Genomic DNA, 22,442 nt, shown 5'->3' with positions numbered 1-22,442 from the left:
TTGCATTTCTTTTCCTTGGGGATGGTCTCGATCCCTGTCTCCTGTACTATGTCACAAACCTCATTCCATAGTTCATCAGGCACTCTATCTATCAGATCTAGGCCCTTAAATCTATTTCTCACTTCCACTGTATAATCATAAGGGATTTGATGTAGGTCATACCTGAATGGTCTAGTGGTTTTCCCTACTTTCTTCAATTTCATTCTGAATTTGGCAATAAGATGTTCATGATGTGAGCCAAAGTCAGCTCCCAGTCTTGTTTTTGTTGACTGTATAGAGCTTCTCCATCTTTGGCTGCAGAGAATATAATCAAACTGATTTCAGTGTTGACTATCTGGTGATGTCCATGTGTAGAGTCTTCTCTTGTGTTGTTGGAAGAGGGTGTTTGCTATGACCAGTGCATTTTCTTGGCAAAACTCTATTAGTCTTTGCCCTGCTTCATTCTGTATTCCAAGGCCAAATTTGCCTGTTACTCCAGGTGTTTCTTGACTTCCTACTTTTGCATTCCAGTCCCCCACAATGAAAAAGACATCTTTTTTTGGGTGTTAGTTCTAGAAGGTCTTGTAGGTCTTCATAGAACCGTTCAACTTCAGCTTCTTCAGCGTTACTGGTTGGGGCATAGACTTGGATTACTGTGATATTGAATGGTTTGCCTTGGAAATGAACAGAGATCATTCTGTCGTTTTTGAGATTGCATCCAAGTACTGCATTTCAAACTCTTTTGTTGAACATGATGGCTACTCCATTTCTTCTGAGGGATTCCTGCCCGCAGTAGTAGATATAATGGTCATCTGAGTTAAATTCACCCATTCCAGTCCATTTTAGTTCACTGATTCCTAGAATGTCGACGTTCACTCTTGCCATCTCTTATTTGACCACTTCCAATTTGCCTTGATTCATGGACCTGACATTCCAGGTTCCTACACAATATTGCTCTTTACAGCATCGGACTTCCTTCTATCACCAGTCACATCCACAACTGGGTATTGTTTTTGTTTTGGCTCCACCCCTTCATTCTTTCTGGAGTTATTTCTCCACTGATCTCCAGTAGTATATTGGGCACTTACTGACCTGGGGAGTTCCTCTTTCAGTATCCTATCATTTTGCCTTTTCATATTGTTTAACAACACAGTTAAAAAGCATCAATTCTTTGGTCTCAGCTTTCTTTATAGTCCAACTCTCACATCCATATAAGACTACTGGAAAAACCAAAGCTTTGACTAGATGACTCTTTGTTGGCAGAGTAATGTCTCTGCTTTTTAGTATGCTATCTAGGTTGATCATAGCTTTTTTTTCAAGGAGCAAGCATCTTTTAATTTCATGGCTGCAGTCACCATCTGCAGTGATTTTGGATCCCCCAAAATAAAGTCTGTCACTGTTTCCACTGTTTCCCCATTTATTTGCCATGAACTGATGGAACCAGGTGCCATGATCTTAGTTTTCTGAATTTTGAGCTTTAAGCCAAGTTTTTCACTCTCCTCTTTCACTTTCATCAAGAGGCTCTTTAGTTCTTCTTAGTTTTCTGCCATAAGGGTTGTGCCATCTGCATATCTGAGGTTATTGATATTTCTCCCAGCAATCTTAATTCCAGCTTGTGCCTCATCCAGTCCAGCATTTAGCATGATGTACTCTGCATAGAAGTTAAAGCATGATGACAATATGCAGTCTTGACATACTCCTTTCCCTATTTGGAACCAGTCTGTTGTATCATGTTCAGTTCTAACTTGCTTCTTGACCTGCATTCAGATATTCCCATCTCTTAAAGAATTTTCCACAGTGTGTTGTGAATCACACAGTCAAAAGCATTGGCATAGTCAATAAAGCAGAAATAGATATTTTTCTGGAATTCTCTTGCTTTTTTGACGATCCAACAGATGTTGGCAATTTGATCTATGGTTCCTCTGCCTTTTCTAAATCCAGCTTGAACATTTGGAAGTTTGTGGTTCACGTACTGTTGAAGCCTGGCTTGGAGAATTTTGAGCATTACTTTGCTAGCATGTGAGATGAGTGCAACTGTGCGGTAGTTTGAGTACTCTTTGACATTGCCTTTCTTTGGGATTGGAATGAAAACTGACCTTTTCCAGTCCTATGGCCACTGCTGAGTTTTCCAAATTTGCTGGCATATTGAGTATAGCACTTTCACAGCATCATCTTTTAGGATTTGATATAGCTAAACTGGAATTCCATCACCTCTACTAGCTTTGTTCGTAGTGATATTTCTTAAACTCCACTTGACTTTGCATTCCAGGATGTCTGCCTGTAGGTGAGAGATCACACCATCATGGTTATCTGGGTCTTTTTTGTAGAGTTCTGTGTATTTTTGCCACCTCTACTAAATATCTTCTGCTTCTGTTAGGTCCATACCATTTCTGTCCTTTATTGTGACCATCTTTGCATGAAATATTCCTTTGGTATTTCTAATTTTCTTGAGATCTCTAGTCTTTCCCATTCTATTGTTTTATTTATTGTATTCTTTAACTATCTTCAATTAACAGTAAATTTAGGCTGTCATTTTAATCACTTTTTAATAGTCATCTAAGGCAAATTGTGGACTGAACTTTCCCACTTTGCTCTAATACCACTAAATTTGGTGTTGATAGTGGAGAACAAGGCTCGGGAAAGGGGTCCTAGTAGCAAGACATTGGAGTTGGGCATAGATTAGAAAGGAAAGGTAATGATTTGTTCTTACTAAATTTGAGGTCTGTGAGAGTTTAAATGATCTTAGAGATAGAGATTTGGAAATGATCAGAAAATCAGTACTCCCTAAAATAATAAAAGTAGATGAAATCAAAAGAAAATATGTTGAGAAAGAAGTGAATTCTTGGGTTCTATAATGGAGGAATAGTGTTATTCATAAAAGGGAGATAAATATTTTGTTTGTCAATTGCTCAGTCACGTCTGACTCTTTGTGACCACATTGACTGCAACACGCCAGGCTTCCCTGTCCATGACCATCTCCTGGAGCTTGCTAAAAGACATGTCCATTGAGTCAGTGATGCCATCCAACCACCTCATCCTCTCTCATCCCCTACTCCTCCCACCTTCAATCTTTCCCAGCATCAGGGTGTTTTCAAATGAGTCAGCTCTTCTCATCAGGTGGCCAAAGCATTGGAGTTTCAGCTTCAGCAACAGTCCTTCCAATGAATATTCAGGACTGATTTCCTTTAGGATGGACTGGTTGGATCTCTTTGATGTCCAAGGGACACTCAAGAGTCTTCTCCAACAACACAGTTCAAAAAGCATCAATTATTTGGTGTTCAGCCTTCATTATGGTTCAACTCCTACATCTATACATGATTACTGGGAAAACCATAGCTTTGACTAGATGCACGTTTGTCATCAAGTTAATGTCTCTGCCTTTTAATATGTTGTTCAGGTTGGTCATAGCTTTTCTTCCAAGGAGCACGCGTCTTTTAACTTCATGGCTGCAGTCACCATCTGCAGTGATTTTGGAGCCTGATAAAATAAAGTCTTATTTACTGTTTCCATAGTTTCCGCATCAGTTTGCCATGAAGTGGTGGGACCAGATGCCATGATCTTGGTTTTTTTGAGTTGAGTTTTAAGCCAGGTTTTTCACTCTACTCTTTCACTTTCATCAAGAGGCTCTTGAGTTCCTCTTCACTTTCTGCCATAAGGGGGTGCCATCTGGTAATAAGAGGTTATTGATATTTTTCTCAGCAATCTTGATTCCAGCTTGTGCTTCATTCAGCCCATTATTTCATGTCATGTACTCCACATATAAGTTAGGTAAGCAAGGTGACAATATGCGTCTTGACATACTCCTTTCCCTATTTGGAACCAGTCCGTTGTTTCATGTCCAGTTCTAATTGTTGCTTCTTGACCTGCATACAGATTTCTCAGGAGGCATATAAGATGGTCTGGTATTCCCATCTCTTTAAGAATTTTTCATAGTTTGCTATGATCCACACTGTCAAAGGCTTTGGTGTAGTCAGTAAAGTGAAGTAGATATTTTTCTGGAACTCTCTTGCTTTTTCTATGATCCAGTGGATGTTGGCAATTTGATGTAAAGATTTCTCCTTATTCAGAATCTTTAGAAACTTCAGAGCCCCCAAAATATTCTTGCTCTTGTTTCTCTCATTCAGAAATGAAACTAGGTGTAATTTTAGAAATTAAAAAATAAAAGTAGTGTTATAGTTTTCAGCTCATATTTATTCATTCGTTCATTGATTCATTATTTGAATTTTTAAAAAACAACAGAGTCTGATTTTCAGTTGTATCTGTTTAACATCAAAAATGTGTGTTTATGAATGTTTTATCATCCTTTTATTTCTCTTGCAAATAGTATTTAAATGCAGTTTTAGACGATATTTGGTATAATCTCTCTCTCTTCCTTTAGCATAAATAATCAACAAATGATTAGATAGATAAAAGTTCTGAAATATCTAGAAATGTATATTTAATTAAAAATATTATTTTAGAAAAAGTAAATAATGTGATTTGAATTTTTACCATTCTTTGGCTCTCTCCAATCATATCTTTCACAACAACTGAAGTTATCAGCAAAGAAATAATTGGAAGATCAAATTATATTTTCAACTGTCTTTTCCTAAAATGAAATACATTTAATCCTTGTGATTACAAATTATGGCTTAACTTTTATTTCAATCCAGTCTCACCAGGGTAAATCTTATCAGCCTGAGTTATATCCATCTTTTTGATTGAATGTAAAGATAAATCTTGCTGTGGTAGAGAAACTGTCAGGAATAAAATGTGTCATGTTTTATTTGTGCAATAGAGTTCATTCTTTTAAAGATCCCACACTGTGTGCTTTTCTGTCGCTTTGTTGAGCAGGAGTGTAAAATAAAATGTGACATGTTCAGGTGAGATAATTCATTTTGTCCCTCAACCTCTAATCTACTAACTCCTTGAACATTGGTTATTTTGCCCTTGTCAAGTGACTATAGGCTATAAAAAACAAGTTCCACTCAGGTGTCAAAACAAACAGAAGAAGCATATTTATTGGGAGTTTTCTATGTATTTACTTGCTGGAACATGCCTGTAAGTACATCTTTGGATCCCTGAAACAATACTTAAGGTAAGAATAATGTGCCCATTTTATAATTGAGGAAATTGAAGCCCAACAGGCTTATATGATAGCATAAACTCTCACACATGTAAAGGGGCTAGGATTCAAAACCTTCCTGGTTCCAAGACCACATTACTCTGATTTTCTTTTATTTTGGAACTTCACAAAAATATTTATACATCGTTTTTAGGAATAATCTTAAAAAAATAATAATAATCAATACACACAGGTATTTCTTATGTGCCAAACACTAAGTACTTTATAAAAATCAACTCACAACAGCCCTATCATATAGATCCTATTATTATTTCCATTTCATAGCTAAGGAAGAAAATTTAAATAATCTGCCAATGTCATCAGCTAATAAATAGCATAATTGAAATTCAATACAATTAAGTTATGTCAGGACCATAGGCCTCTTAAGTAATACATTTGCTATAGTATTTTAGAAATTTCTAGGAGTTCTTAGGTCTTTGAAGTGCACAGAACTAAATCCCCACTGTAGTAAATCAACCTTGGGGTTGGAAGATCAGTTTTAAACAAACCTTAAAGAAAGCAATAAGTACTTTTGTGGCTGAATTTAAGTTATATTATAGATTTTTTGTTTGTTTAATATAAAGGATTATGAAAAAGCAATGCAATGGAGAAAGGAAGCAAAAAAGAAAAATGGCAATTTAAAACTGCTAAATGTAATCTGTTTGCAGGACTAATGGAAAGTGCAATTTACTTTTAAGTTAAATGTTCTTGTGTTTAAGGGCTTCCCAGGTAACTCAGTGGTAAAGAATCCACCTGCCAATGCAGGAGACACAGGTTCGACCCCAGGATTAGGAAGATACCCAGGAGGAGGAAAATAGCAACCCACTCCAATATTCTTACCTGGGAAATCCCATGGAGGGAGGAACGTTGCTGGCTACAGTCCATGGGGTTGCAAAGAGTCCGACATGACTAAGCGACTGAGCACAGAGCACTTGTGTTTAAGCAAAATATTTTGATGGGTGCAATTTGGCCTAAAAAGAGAGACAGGTGGTTCAGAGGTGATGAGAAGAAAAACAATTTCCTCAGTCTATAACAGGCTTCCAGGCATTTTGAAGATAAAAGAAGAGTCTTCAATGCCGAACTGAGTGGATGAAGAGCTATTAATTTTACTGGAATCATAAAGGAAAAGTAATGTCAGCAACGTAGAAGACTTGGATCATTCCAACTGACATTTGCATTTTCATCATGAGCTATAATATGGACCTTCTAATTTAGAGGCAATGCATCTTACCAGAAGTCTCCATCTGATTGAATATCACTGGCAACCAGCCAAATAGTCTGGATAATGTAGGAGTAGTCTTACATCTTGTCACATGCATTTAAGGATTTAACTGTTCAATTTCTCTTTAATCGTGATGCATGATTCCTTACAATCCCGCAGAGCAAAGAAAAGGAATTCTACACATATCATGAATAATATAGCATCTCTGAATAAGATGTCAGAATAAGCCCTTCAACAGTCAAGCAAGTTGAATACCTTGGAGAAGTTCTATAATTATTTGTTAAATGTTTGAAATAGAATATTGTACAACAGAACTCTGATTTCCACATGTCAAAATACTGATTTCTCAAGATTAATTCCACTATTTGCAATACATTTATTTTCACTGTATACATTTCAAGTCATACATGAGGTTTTACAGTTTCAAAGAATATTCATTAAATACATATTTTAACTTTTCTTTTTTAAAAATCAGAGCTGTGAGAGTCATTAGGTATAATATGTTCAATATTCAAATATTAGTGGACAAAATAATTGAGTATAGTATTAGAATATGTTTTGTACATAGAGTAAATACATACAAAATATATATATATAACTATATATAGCTGATAATAAGCAAAATTACATCCTACATTATGGATACATATGATTTGATTAATTAAAATTGATTAATTCATTTTGTTAAAAGTTTTTACACTTTGGATATATTTAAATTGGAAGGGATATGAAGAAGTTTTCTTTGATTCTGATAATCTTCTCTGTGACTCGGCCACTGTTTACATAGGTGTATTTAATTTGTGAAAATTTATTGAGATGTACAGTTGAAATTTGTGCTTCTTCATATGTATACTCTTCAGAAAAAAGTTTATATTAAATAAACATACCTATATATATATAAGTATATATATATATATATTTTGTCAAAATCCTGGATGTATGGATCTTATTTTAAAAATATGCAAAAATGATAGCATTAATCAGTTCTGAGACATATGCTGGCAAAGTAGTCAGTAATGAATGCTCACCAAGGTAAAATTACTGGTTCAGTTCAGTTCAGTTGCTCAGTCATGTCTGACTCTTTGTGACCCCATGAATCACAGCACGCCAGGCCTCCCTGTCCATCACCAACTCCTGGAGTTCACTCAGACTCACGTCCATCAAGTCAGTGATGCCATCCAGCTATCTCATCCTCTGTCGTCCCCTTCTCCTCCTGCCCCCAATCCCTCCCAGCAGCAGAGTCTTTTCCAATGAGTCAACTCTTCACATGAGGTGGCCAAAGTACTGGAGTTTCAGCTTTAGCATCATTCCTTCCAAAGAAATCCCAGGGCTAATCTCCTTCAGAATGGACTGGTTGGATCTCCTTGCAGTCCAAGAGACTCTCAAGAGTCTTCTCCAACACCACAGTTCAAAAGCATCAATTCTTTGGCACTCAGCCTTCTTCAAAGTCCAACTCTCACATCCATACATGACCACAGGAAAAACCATAGCCTTGACTAGACAGACTTTTTTTGGCAAAGTAATGTCTCTGCTTTTGAATATGCTATCAGGTTGGTCATAGATTACTGGTAGATTGTTTAATTTTATTAAATATTATAATACTAAGCACTGGTTGATTTTAATAACATAATCATTTCCAGGTCTATAATTTGCTTTAGAAATGAAAAAAATTATGCATGGCCATATGTTTGTGGAGAAACATTTGATAATTTATGCTTCTAGAATCTGAAACAAAATGTATTTCTGAAATATTTAACACTTGAATATTTGTGATACATTAAAATGTATTCATTGAAAAGATATTAAGAAGAGGAGGCAAGACACACAGAAGAACTGTACAAAAAAATCCTTACAACCCAGATAATCACGATGGTATAATCACTCACCTAGAGCCAGACATCCTGGAATGGGAAGTCAAGTGGGCCTTAGGAAGCATCACTATGAACAAAGCCTAGTGGAGGTGATGAAATTCCAGTTAAGCTACTTCAAATCCTAACAGATGATGCTGTTATGCCAGCAAATTTGGAAAACTCAGCAGTGGCCACAGGACTGGAAAAGGTCAGTTTTCATTCCAATACCAAAGGAAGGCAATACCAAAGAATGCTCAAACTAAGGTACAATTGCACTCATCTCATTCACTAGTAAAGTAATGCTCAAAATTCTCCAAGCCAGGCTTCAGTAGTGTGTGAACCATGAACTTCCAGATGTTCAAGCTGATTTTAGAAAAGGCAGAGGAACCAGAGATCAAATTGCCAACATCTGTTGGATCATTGAAAAAGCAAGAGAGTTCCAGAAAAACAACTATTTCTGCTTTATTGACTATGCCAAAGCCTTTCACAGTGTGGATCACAGCAAACTGTGGAAAATTCTTTAAGAGATGGAAATACCAGATTACCTGACCTGCCTCCTGAGAAATCTGTATGCAAGTCAAGAAGCAACAGTTAGAACTGGACATGGAACAACAGACTGGTTCCAAATAGGAAATAGAGTACATCAAGGCTGTATATCATTACCCTGCTTATTTAATTTCTATGCAGAGTACATCATGAGAAATGCTGGACTTCATGAAGCACAAGCTGGAATCAAGATAGCCAGGAGAAATATCAATAACCTCAGATATACAGATGACACCACCCTTATGACAGAAAGTGAAAAAGAACTGAAGAGCCTCTTGATGAAAGTTAAAGAGGAGAGTGAAAATGTTAGCTGAAAACTCAACATTCAGAAAACTAAGATCGTGGCACTCAGTTCCATCACTTCATGGAAAACAAATGGGGGAAACAATGGAAACAGTGAAAGAGTTTATTTGTGGGGGCTCCAAAATCACTGCAGATGGTGACTGCAGCCATGAAATTAAAAGACGCTCCTTAAAACAAAAGTTATGACCAACCTAGACAGCATATTAAAAAGCAGAGACATTACTTTGCCAACACAGGTCTGTCCAGTCAAAGCTATGGTTTTTTCCAGTAGTCATGTATGGATGTGAGAGTTGGACTATAAAGAAAGCTGAGTGCCAAAGAATTGATGCTTTTGAACTGTGGTGTTGAAGAAGATTCTTGGGAGTCCCTTGGACTGCAGGGGGGATCCAACCAGTACATTCTAAAGGAAATCAGTCCCGAATTTTCATTGAAAGACTGATGCTGAAGCTGAAACTCCAATGCTTTTGCCACCTGATATGAAATACTGACTCATTTGAAAAGGCCCTGATTCTGGGAAAGACTGAAGGTGGGAGGAGAAGGGGATGTCAGAGGATGAGATGGTTGGATGGCATCACTAACTAAATGGATATGAATTTGAGTAAGCTTTAGGAGTTTGTGCTGGACAGGGAAGCCTGATTGTTGCAGTCCATGGGTTTGCAAAGAGTTGACACAACTGAGTGACTGAACTGAACTGGAATGAAAATGTATTCAAATTATATCATTTTAGATTATTTTCCAAAGACAATTATTTATTTATTTATTTTTACTTACAATATTGTATTGGTTTTGCCATACATTGACATGAACCTGCCATGGGTGAACATGTGTTCCCCATCCTGAACCCCCCTCCCACCTCCATCCCCATCCCATCCCTCTGGGTCATCCCAGTGCACCAGCCCCGAGCACCCTATATCATGCATCAAACCTGGACTGGCGATTTGTTTCACATATGATAATTTACATGTTTCAATGCCATTCTTCCAAATCATCCCACCCTTGCCCTCTCCCACAGAGTCCAAAAGACTGTTCTATACATCTGTGTCTCTTTTGTTATAAAGACCATTTTTTAAATAAATCACTGCAAATATGTATTTTAAGAGTTCCATAAATACTTTCTTTGGTATAAATTGGCATGTTGTTGTTCAATTTCTAAGTCATGTCTGAATCTTTCTGACACTACAGACTGAAGCACATCAGACTTCCCTGTCTTTCACTGTTTCCTGGAGTTTGTTCAAACTCATATTCATTGGATGGATGAGGCCATCCAACCATCTCTTCCTCTGTCATTCCCTTCTCCTCTCGGCCTCAGTTTTTCCCAGCATGAAAGTCTTTCCCAATGAGTCAGTTCTTCACGTCAGGTGGCCAAAATATTAAAGCTTTAGCTTCAGCATCAGTTTTTCCAATGAATATTCAAGACAGTTTTGATATCCTTGCTCTCAAAGGGACTCTCAAGAGCATTTGCAGCACCATAATTTGAAAGCATCAGTTCTTCAGCACTCAGCTTTCCTTATGGTGCAACTCTCACATCCACACAGGATTGCTGGAAAAAAACATATTTTTGACTACCTTTGTTGGCAAAGTGATGTCTCTGCTTTTTAAAACACCATCTAGATTTGTCATAGCTTGCCTTCCAAGTAGCAAGTGTCTTTTAATTTCATGTTTGGAATTCCATCACTGCCACTACTTTTGTTCGTAGCAATGCTTCCTAATGCCTACTTGACTGTGATTCAGGAAGTCTGACTCTATGTGTTTGACCACACCATTATGGTTATCTGGGTTTTTTTGTATAGTTCCTCTGGACATTATTGCCATCTCTTGTTAATCTCTTCTACTTCTGTTAGGTCTTTGCTGTTTCTTTTATTATGCACATCTTTGGATGAAATGTTCCATGGTATCTCCAACTTTCTTGAAAAGATCACTAGTCTTCCCCATTCTAATTTTTTCCTCTATTTCTTTTCATTGTTCACATAAGAAGGCTTTCTTATCTCTCTTTGCTAGTCTCTGGAACTCTCCTTTCAGTTGGGAATATCTTTCCATTTCTCCTTTGCGTTTGCTTCTCTTCTTTTCTCAGTTATTTTTAAGGCCTCCTCAGACAAAGATTTTTCCTTCTTGCATTTCTTTTTCTTTGGGATGGTTCTGGTCATTGGTTCTTGTAGAAGGTTACAAACTTCTAGTCATAGTTCTTCAGACACTCTAACTACCAAGTATAATCCCTTGAATCTATTTGTCACCTCCACTATATAATCATAAGGGATTTGATTTAGGTCATACTGAATGGCCTGGTGGATTTTCCCTACTTTCTCCAATTTAAGCTTGAATTTTGCAATAAGGAGCTCATAAGCTGAGCTACAGTCAGCTCCACGTCTTGTCTTTGCTGACCATGTAGAGCTTCTCTATCTTCATCAGCAAAGAATATAATCAAATAGACTTTGGTATTGACAATTTGGTGATGTCCATGTGTAGAGTCATCTTTTGTGTTATTGGAAGAGTGTTTGCTATGACCAAAAAATCTGTTAGCCTTTGCCCTGCTTCATCTTGTACTTCATGGCATATAACAAAAAATTATATGTAACTAAAACTATAAAATTGGCATATAACTAAACAGGTCCATAGAGCTCTGAAATTAAATGGTTACAAGCCTGAAATTTTACTCAGTTTGTTTCTGAGATCTATAAGATCTAGGAAAGTTTCTTAATTTTGAAATCACCTACCGTACCTAGTATAATACTCGATTCTTAATAGATTTTAACAAATAATTGACAGTGAATATTTGGACACTCTTAATCTTTATATCCTGATAAAAATCAGGATTTCTTGTTTATTGTGATATTCATGTTCTATAGCAATTAGATGTCAGATATCAGTAAAGTTATGAAGGAAATATAGAACAGAAAGAGTGTCTGATCTGAAAATGTTGATTCACTAGTTCTTGCTTAATGAGCAGCCTTATCACCTATTTCTCTTGACTCCACAGATGTAAAAATACTTTAAAATTATTTTTATTTTCCTAGACAATCTATGGTTTGGTTGAAGAAAGTTATCTAGAGTTTTTACTTTCTAATCTGATTGATATCTAATTTCATAATATTGGTTATAGAAATTAGCCTTGTTTTGGTTTTGTTTCTAGTCTATTCTATTAGCAAAAGTTTGTAGGGTGGAGAATCCAAGAGAAAATAAACTATATATCCAGATAACTCAAGATGTTTTAGAACTAACACCCCAAAAAGGTGTCCTTTTCATTATAGGGGACTGGAATGCAAAAGTAGGAAGTAAAGAAACACCTGGAGTAACAGGCAAACTTGGCCTTGGAGTATGAAATGAAGCAGGGCAAAGGCTGATAGAGTTTTGCCAAGAGAATGCACTGATCATAAGAAATACCCTCTTCCAACAACACAAGAGAAGACTCTATACATGGACATCACCAGACGGCCATCACTGAAATCAGACTGATTATATTCTCTGCAGCTGAAGATGGAGAAGCTCTATACGGTCAGCAAAAATAAGACCAGGAGCTATCTGTGGTTCAGATTATGAACTCCTTATTGCCAAATTCAGACTTAAATTGAAGAAAGTAAGGAAAACCACTAGACCATTCAGGCTCAGATATGACATAAATCAAATCCCTTACAATTATACAGTGGAAGTGAGAAATAGATTAAAGGGATGAGATGTGATAGATAGAGTGCCTGAAGAAGTATGGACAGAGATTCATGACATTGTACAAGAGACAGGGATCAAGACCTTCCACAAGAAAAGGAAATGCAAAAAAGCAAAATGGCTGTCTGAGGAGGCCTTACAAATAGCTGTGAAAAGAAGGGGAGCAAAAAGCAAAGGAGAAAAGGAAAGATATACCCATTTGAATGCAGAGTTCAAAAGAATAGCAAGGAGAGATAAGAAAGCCTTCCTCAGTGATCAGTGCAAATAAAAAGAGGAAAACAATAGAATGGGAAAAACTAGAGATCTCTTCAAGAAAATTAGAGATACCAAGGGAACATTTCATGCAAAGATGGGCTCAATAAATGACAGAAATGGTATGGACCTAACTGAAGCAGAAGAAATTAAGAAGTGGTGGAATGAATACAGAGAAGAACTGTACAAAAAAGATCTTCACGACCCAGATAATCATGATGCTATGATAACTCACCTAGAGCCAGACATCCTGGAATGGGAAGTCAAGTGGGCCTTAGGAAGCATCACTATGAACAAATCTAGTGGAGGTGATGGAATTCTAATTGAGCTATTTTAAATCCTAACAGATGATGCTGCACTCAATATGCCAGCAAATTTGGAAAACTCAGCAGTGGCCACAGGACTGGAAAAGGTCAGTTTTCATTCCAATTCCAAAGAAAGGCAATGCCAAAGAATGCTCAAATTACTGCAAAATTGTCCTCATCTCACATGCTAGTAAAGTAATGCTGAAAATTCTCCAACCCAGGCTTCAACAATATGTGAACCGTGAAATTCCAGATGTTCAAGCTGGTTTTAGAAAAGGCAGAGGAACCAGAGATCAAATTGCCAACATCCACTGGATGATTGAAAAAGCAAGAGAGTTCCAGAAAAACATCTACTTATGCTTTATTGACTATGCCAAAGCCTTTGACTGTGTGGATGCCAACAAACTGTGGAAAGAGATGGAAATACCAAACCACCTGACCTGCCTCTTGAGAAATCTGTATGCAGGTCAGGAAGCAATAGTTAGAACTGGACATGGAACAACAGACTAGTTCCAAATAGGAAAAGAAGTACATCAAGGCTGTATATTGTCACCCTGCTTATTTAACTTATATTCAGAGTACATCATGAGAAACGCTGGACTGGAAGAAGCACAAGCTGGAATGAAGATTGCCGGGAGAAATATCAATAATCTCAGATTTGCAGATGATACCACTCTTATGGCAGAAAGTGAAGAAGAACTGAAGAGCCTCTTGGTTAAAGTGAAAGAGGAGAGTGAAAAAATTGGCTTAAAGCTCAACATTCAGAAAACTGAGATCATGGCATCCGGTCCCATTACTTCATGGCAAATAGAAGGGGAAACAGTGTAAAAAGTGGCTGATTTTATTTTTCTGGGCTCCAAAATCACTGCAGATGGTGACTGCAGCCATGAAATTAAAAGATGCTTACTCTTTGGAAGGAAAATTATGACCAACCTAGACAGCATATTAAAAAGCAGAGACATCACTTTGCCAACAAATGTCCGTCTCATCAATACTATGGTGTTTCCAGTAGTCATGTATGGATATGAGAGTTGGACAATAAAGAAAGCCGAGCCCCAAAGAACTGATGCTTTTGAACTGGGTTGTTGGAGAAGACTCTTGAGAGTCCCTTGGACTACAAGGAGATCCAACCAGTCCATCCTAAAGGAGATCTGTCCTGAGTGTTCATTAGAACGACTGATGTTCAAGCTGAAACTCCAATACTTTGGCCACCTGATGCGAAGATCTGATTTATTTGAAAAGACCCTGATGCTGGTAAAGATTGAAGGTGGGAGAACAGGACCACAGAGGATGAGATGACTGGATGGCATCACCAACTCAATGGAGATGAGTTTGAGTAGACTCCGGGAGTTGGTGATGGACAGGGAGCCCTTGCATGCTGTGGTCCATGGGGTCATGAACAGCTGGACATGACTGAGTGACTACACTGAACTGAACTCAGGAAAACAGAAAAGCAAAATATTCATATACTAATACAGTGTATTGTTTTCTGGTGTATTTTAGGACAAAATATATTTTTAGTCTAAAACTATCTCCTAAATGGTAGAATCCTCTTTTTCACTCTCTTAATAGATACATGATTTAGAGCACTTTTAAAGTATGTAAATTAAGAAAATAATGTATTTTCAGACTTTATTATAAGTATGTTATGGGTTTAATTGTGATCCTTAAAATTATATGATGAGGTCCCAATTCTCAAGTTTTCAGAATATGACCTTATTTAGAATAAATTGTTCTCACAGATGTAATTGGTTAAGTTGAGGTCATAAGGAACCAAGGTAGGTCCTTAATCCAACAGACATTATCATTCCTTATAAGAAGATGGGAGAGAAACACAGGAGGATATAGCCATGCGAAAAAGCAGGCACAGAAGGAAGACAGTCATGTAAAGATAGAGGCAGCTTGTGGTGGTGGTGGTGGTTTAGTCACTAAGTCATGTCCAGCTCTTGCAACCACATGAACTGTAGCCTGCCAGGCTCCTCTGTCCATGGGATTTCTAAGGCAAGGAACCAGAGTGGGTTGCCATTTTCTTCTCCAGAGGATCTTCCCAACCTAGGGATCGAAACTGGGTGTCTTGTATCACAAGCAGTCTCCTGCATTGCAGGCAGATTATTTGCCAACTGATCCACCAAGGAAGCCCCTTTATGCTGCTATAAGGCAGTGACTGTCTATGGATACCAGGATCTAGAAGAGGTAGGAAGTATTCCCCATTCCCAAGAGGCTTCAAAGGAGAATGGCCCCATCAACACCTTGATTTCAGACTTTTATCCTCCAAAACCTTGAGAGAAAAAATATTTCTATGGCTTTAGGACATCCAGTTTGTGATACTTTGTTCTGGCAGCTGTAAGAAACTAATACAAAGGGCACATTACAAAATCATCACTAATAATCTGACCAAAAGAAATACTAGTAAGACATATGCCAAACTTATAAATATAAGTAAGTAAATATATATATATATATATATATATATATATATATATATATATAGAACCTGCCTGCCACTATAGGAGACATAAGATACACAGGTTTAATCCCTGGGTCAGGAAGAACCCCTGGAGGAGGGCTAGGCCACCCACTCTGGTATTCTTGCCTGGAGAATCCCATGGACAGAGGAGCCTGGTGGGCTATAGTCCATAGGATCAGAAAGAGTAGGACTTGACCAAAGTGATATATATGCACATATATATATATATATGTGCGTGCGCACACACACACACACACACACAATGACCTAGCAGGCACAAATATATATATATATATATATATATATATGGGTTTATAGGTGTACCATGAGATTTCTGGTTATTGGTTTCATGAAAAACAGTTATGTGGTGTGTTGGTTAAAAGCTTACACTTGAGCATTAATTAAATTTATTGGATACTAGTTTTACAGTCTTGGTCAATGTACCTTTCTTGAGCCTTAGTTTTCTCATTATTGAAAAATGAATACTAAGTACTTGTATTGAATATCTTTTAAAGACTAAATGAATTAAACATGGAAAATTCTTTAAAAGAGTCTGATAAATTGACAATGTTCAACAAGGAATCATTACTATTATTGTACTGTGTTTTTATGTATTCTCTATATTGTATAAGGAGAAGGCAATGGGGACCCACTCCAGTACTCTTTCCCGGAAAATCCCATGGACAGAGGAGCCTGGTAGGCTGCAGTCCATGGGGTTGCGAAGAGTCGGGCACGACTGAGCAACGTCACTTTCACTTTTCACTTTCATGCATTGGAGAAGGAAATGGCAACCCACTCCAGTGTTCTTACCTGGAGAATCCCAGGAACAGAGGAGTCTGGTGGGCTGCCGTCTATGGGGTTGCACAGAGTCGGACACGACTGAAGTGACTTAGCAGCAACAGCAGCAGCATATTGTATAAACTTTTATGTATTAGTTTGTAATTAGAAAAAAGAAAAATAAAGATTATTTAGAAAGTATGTCTAACATTTATTGATAGCTTGAAATGTACAAATGCTATTTACATATCATGCCTGCATTTTATCATTCATATCTCACAGATATTATGAGATATGTACCATTTCTAGTCAATATTATATATGACATTAGTAATCTTTAATGATACAAAATAAATTGGTAAAGACAGAATGATTCTAGACCATTCAAATGTCAAAACTTTGTTAATTACTATGTTATATTACCTCTTGGATGCCTCACCAGTCCTTCTCCCAAACAAAATAATATAATCTTGTAATCTTGTGTCAACTGATTATGCTCTATTCTTTGATTTACTTTTCTATTCTTTGAAATTGTGACATGCTAGTGAGAAAAGAAGAACCATATTACTTCTGTATATTTTCCAGAAAGCCTGACTTGTCTGTGGTTCTAATCTCCTTGTAATCCTCATTTCTTTCTATTGATTTCTTATGTTATTTCATTGTTTTTACGTAAGATACCAGCTTTTAGATGGAACTGGGTGTTGGCTGTATATTGAGTAAATTTCAATTCAAAGCCCAAATAAGTAAGCATATAATGCACCTCACTGAATATTACAAATGCCTCTTGTAAGCCTGTAACAACATAGAAAATATTTATTGAATATAGTCAGATAAACGTGACTTAAACTCTTCTTATTATCCCAAAATGTAAAATAAGGATTCCATGAATTTAAAAGCATGTTAAAAGCAAAACATATTTTTTTAGTTATGCGAACATATTTATCTCATTTAGTCAAACAAATGTTATTAATAATTTTATTCTATTTTTTCTTTTCTGATAACCCAATTTTATCAGTTCTTGTTAAATCTCTCAACAATCTATGGCCTGATAATTAAGATGACTTTCCAGCAAGTGTGGAAGATTTATTATTCCTAAAGGAAGGCTTTCACTGAAAGATGATGTGTCTGATATCTTAGATATTTCAGATCCTCTTAAAAATACTTTCTGGACTTCCATGGTGGTGCAGTGGGTAGCAATCTGCCTGTCAATGAAGGGGACATAGGTTTGATCCCTGGTTCAGGAATATTCCATATGCGGTGGAGCAAATAAGCCCATGATGCACCACAATTATGGAGCCCATAAGCTGCAACTACTGAAGCCCATGTGCCTATAGCTGTGCTCTGCAACAAGAGAAACCACTGCAGTGAGAAGCCTGCACACCACAAGAGAGAAGTCCCCACTGTTGCAACTAGAGAAAACCTGTGTGCAGTAAGACCCAGTGCAACCAAAAATAATAAAATAAACAAAATAAAAAAAGAAACCCTTTCTGATTTTGTTTAGAACACTTCATTTGATCCTCAGAAAAGTTAATTTCTCCATGTCTTCTTTTTCTGAATTAAAATACTTGTTTCCCTAAGATAACAATAACTGCCAAGACCAACATATCAAAAAATAGCTCAAACACAAGAGAAACATATTTCTTACTCATATGAAGCACAAAATTTGTATTCTTGATCAATAATGGCCCTCTACAAGATAATCTGGTATCCAGGATTTGTCTGTCACCTGTGACTCTACCATCAGTGCATGCCTTTCACATTTGTTATACATGTCTTCCTCAATTTGATGGTTGCAACAGCAGAGGAACTGTTAGGAGAAGTTTATAGGTCACTTCAGAAAGTGACACATACCACTTTTGCTCATCCTCCATGACTACCAATACGTGAAATTGCCATATCGATCTGCAAGTTAAACCAAGAAACGTAGTCTAAGATTATTCATGGATAGAGAAGTAAAAGACTGCCAAACACTCTCACATTCTTGAACTCAAACTGTAACTGTCAAGGGAAAGAGTTAGATTAGGAATAGCCATGCTAATAGTTCTTACTATAACTAGAGGAAGAAAACTTAGCCACATATAGCAAACCAATGAAATGAGAGATAAGCAGCAAAATGTGGTTCAATGATTCATAGCCCTAGCATCTATTGCTAACAAAAACAACTGTGGAGGATGATGCTTTTTTCTGGAGAGATTCTTGCCTTGGGAGATTGGGAAACTGTGGGGAGGGAAAAATCAGGCAGCTATTGCCTTCATCCCCCCAATATTTAAATGAATAGTACCTTGTCTTAGTTCTATGATACTTAGTGCTTATTTTGAATGATACATTTGAATGGATCAGAAAATAGAGAGTAAGAGATGGCGATGCTGGGAAAGATTGTGGCCAAAAACAAAAGAGCACGGAGGAGGATGAGATGGTTAAACAGCATCACCAACTCAATGGACATGAATCTGAGAAAACTCCAGGAGATAATGAAGGACAAGGGAGCCTGGCGTGATGCAGTCTATGGGGTTGCGAAGAGTCAGACATGACTTACTGATTGAACAAGAACAAAATCCTACACCAATATTCTTCTCATTATTCTTGGACATTCCAGAGAAATCTAGTTTTCTTAAAGAGTTAAATTTAAGATTTAGTACTACTTCCTGATGCTCAAGCTGGTTTTAGAAAAGGCAGAGGAACCAGAGATCAAATTGCCAACATCTACTGGGTCATGGAAAAAGCAAGAGAGTTTCAGAAAAACATCTATTTCTGCTTTATTGACTATGCCAAAGCCTTTGACTGTGTGGATCACAAGAAAGCATGGAAAATTCTGAAAGAGATGGGAATACCAGACCACCTGACTGGCTCTTGAGAAATCTGTATGCAGGTCAGGAATCAACAGTTAGAACTGGACATGGAACAACAGACTGGTTCCAAATTGGGAAAGGAGTTCCTCAAGCCTTTACGTTGTCACCCTGCTTATTTAACTTATATGCAGAGTACATCATGAGAAACACTGGGCTGGAAGAAGCACAAGCTGGAATCAAGGTTTCCAGGAGAAATATCAATAACCTCAGATATACAGGTGACACCACCCTTATGGCAGAAAGTGAAGAGGAACTAAAAAGCCTGTTGATGAAAGTGAAAGAAGAGAGTGAAAAAGTTGGCTTAAAGCTCAACATTCAGAAAATGAAGATCATGGCATCTGGTCCCATCACTTCATGGGAATATATGGGGAAACAGTGGACAGTGTCAGATTTTATTTTTTGGGGCTCCAAAATCACTGCAGATGGTGACTGCAGCCATGAAATTAAAAGACACTTACTCCTTGGAAGGAAAGTTATGACCAACCTAGGTAGCATATTCAAAAGCAGAGACATTAATTTGCCAACAAATGTTCATCTAGTCGAGGCTTTGGTTTTTCCTGTGGTCATGTATGGATGTGAGAGTTGGACTTTGAAGAAGGCTGAGCACCGAAGAATTGATGCTTTTGAACTGTGGTGTTGGAGAAGACTCTTGAGAGTCCCTTGGACTGTAAGGAGATCCAACCAGTCCATTCTGAAGGAGATCAGCCCTGGGATTTCTTTGGAAGAAATGATGCTAAAGCTGAAACTCCAACACTTTGGCCACCTCATGCGAAGAATTGACTCGTTGGAAAAGACTCTGATGCTGGGAGGGATTGGGGGCAGGAGGAGAAGGGGATGACAGAGGATGAGATGGTTGGATGGCATCACCAACTCAATGGATGTGAGTTTGAGGGAACTCCGGGAGTTGGTGATGGATAGGAAGGCCTGGTGTGCTGTAGTTCATGGGGTTGCAAATGGTCGGACATGACTGAGCGACTGAACTGAACTCAACTTAACTGAAAAGAAATATGTTTAAACCCTAACATAGTAGAGGACAACACATTATTTTCAATATTGTATTTATTATAAAATCAAGGGGTTCTTTTTAAAAAAATTTAATATAGTATTTTATATTGGAGTATAATTGATCTTGGGGTTCTTAGAACAAAACAATACAACTTCTTTTTGCCTCAAAATAAGTCATTAACCTACAAAATTAGTTTAAGAGGGGTCATTTTCTATTAATATATTGCATTTTAAAATAATGCATTTTGCTTAGAATAAAGTGTGAAGTGAAGTGAAAGTTGCTCAGTTGTGTCTGACTCTTTGAGAACCCATGGACTATACAGTCCATAGAATTCTCTAGGGCAGAATACTGGAATGGGTAGACATTCCCTTCATTAGGGGATCTTCCCAACCCAGGAAATGAACTCAGGTCTCCCTCATTGCAGGTGGATTCTTTACCAGCTAAGCCACAAGGGAAACCCAGAATAATGTGTAATCAGTGCAAAATATCTGACCTCTTTAAACTAGGTATAGAAGGGGTAAAAAAAAAAAAAAAATCAAAGTGTGAGATTCAAACAAATGCACGTGGTTGCCCTTGATTTGAATAAGTCCAGTTTGGGCTTACCTGGTGGTTCAGCAGTAAAGAATCCACCTGCTAAACAGAAGATGTGACTTGGATTCCTGAGTCAGGAAGATCCCCTGGAGAAGGAAATGGTAACCCACTCAAGTATTCTTGCCTGGAAAATCCCATGGACAGAGGAGCCTGGTGGGCTACAGTCCATGGGTTCACAAAAAGCCAGACACACTGAGGACTAAAGAACAACAATGAGTCCCTAGAGCACTGCTCAGAGCCAACATGCATTTCCCCAGCTGCTAGTTACACCACTGACAGGCAGTTCAGTTCATTCACTCAGTCGTGTCCGACTCTTTGCGACCCCATGAATCGCAGCACGCCAGGCCTCCCTGTCCATCACCAACTCCTGGAATTCACTCAAACTCATGTCCATTGAGTCGGTGATGCCATCCAACCATCTCATCCTCTGTCGTCCCCTTCTCCTCCTGCCTCCAATCCCTCCCAGCATCAGAGTCTTTTCCAGTGAGTCAACTCTTCGCATGAGGTGGCCAAAGTACTGGAGTTTCAGCTTTATCATCAGTTCTTCCAATGAACACCCAGGACTGATCTCCTTTACAGTGGACTGGTTGGATCTCCTTGCAGTCCAAGGGACTCTCAACAGTCTTCTCCAACACCACAGTTCAAAAGCATCAATTCTTCAGTGCTCAGTTTTCTTCAAAGTCCAACTCTCACATCCATACATGACCACAGGAAAAACCATAGCCTTGACTAGAGGGACCTTTGTTGGCAAAGCAATGTCTCTGCTTTTGAATATGCTGTCTAGGTTGGTCATAACTTTCCTTCCAAGGAGTAAGCGTCTTTTAATTTCATGGCTGCAATCACCATCTACAGTGGTTTTGGAGCCCCCAAAAATAAAGTCTGACACTGTTTCCACTGTTTCCCCATCTATTCCCATGAAGTGATGGGACCAGATGCCATGATCTTCCTTTTCTGAATGTTGAGCTTTTAGCCAACTTTTTCACTCTCCTCTTTCACTTTCATCAAAGGCTTTTTAGTTCCTCTTGACTTTCTGCCATAAGGGTCGTGTCATCTGCATATCTGAGGTTATTGATATTTCTCCCGGCAATCTTGATTCCAGCTTGTGCTTCTTCCAGCCCAGCGTTTCTCACGATGTACTCTGCATATAAATTAAATAAGCAGGGTGACAATATACAGCCTTGACGTACTCCTTTGCCTATTTGGAACCAGTCTGTTGTTCCATGTCCATTTCTAACTATTGCTTCCTGACCTACATACAGGTTTCTCAAGAGGCAGGTTAGGTGGTCAGGTATGCCCATCTCTTTCAGAATTTTCAACTGTTCCCAAAGCTGCTTAGAAACAAAAGAAAAAGTACCTGCAAGTTTGACCAATTCCATAAAGCTGTGCAGAATCTGAACATTGTTTATTGCTACAATCTTACTATATACCATTCTCAGTCTCATTCACTACATTGCTTATGATATTTCTTTCTGCTTGCTATGTTCTTTGTTCCTGATCTTTTCATGTATGTTTCCTTCTGTTATATAGATCTTAT

Source organism: Bos indicus x Bos taurus, chromosome 6, assembly GCF_003369695.1.
Source record: "Bos indicus x Bos taurus breed Angus x Brahman F1 hybrid chromosome 6, Bos_hybrid_MaternalHap_v2.0, whole genome shotgun sequence".
Classification (NCBI taxonomy): Eukaryota; Metazoa; Chordata; class Mammalia; order Artiodactyla; family Bovidae; genus Bos; species Bos indicus x Bos taurus.
Note: the sequence above shows the minus strand (reverse complement) of the source record.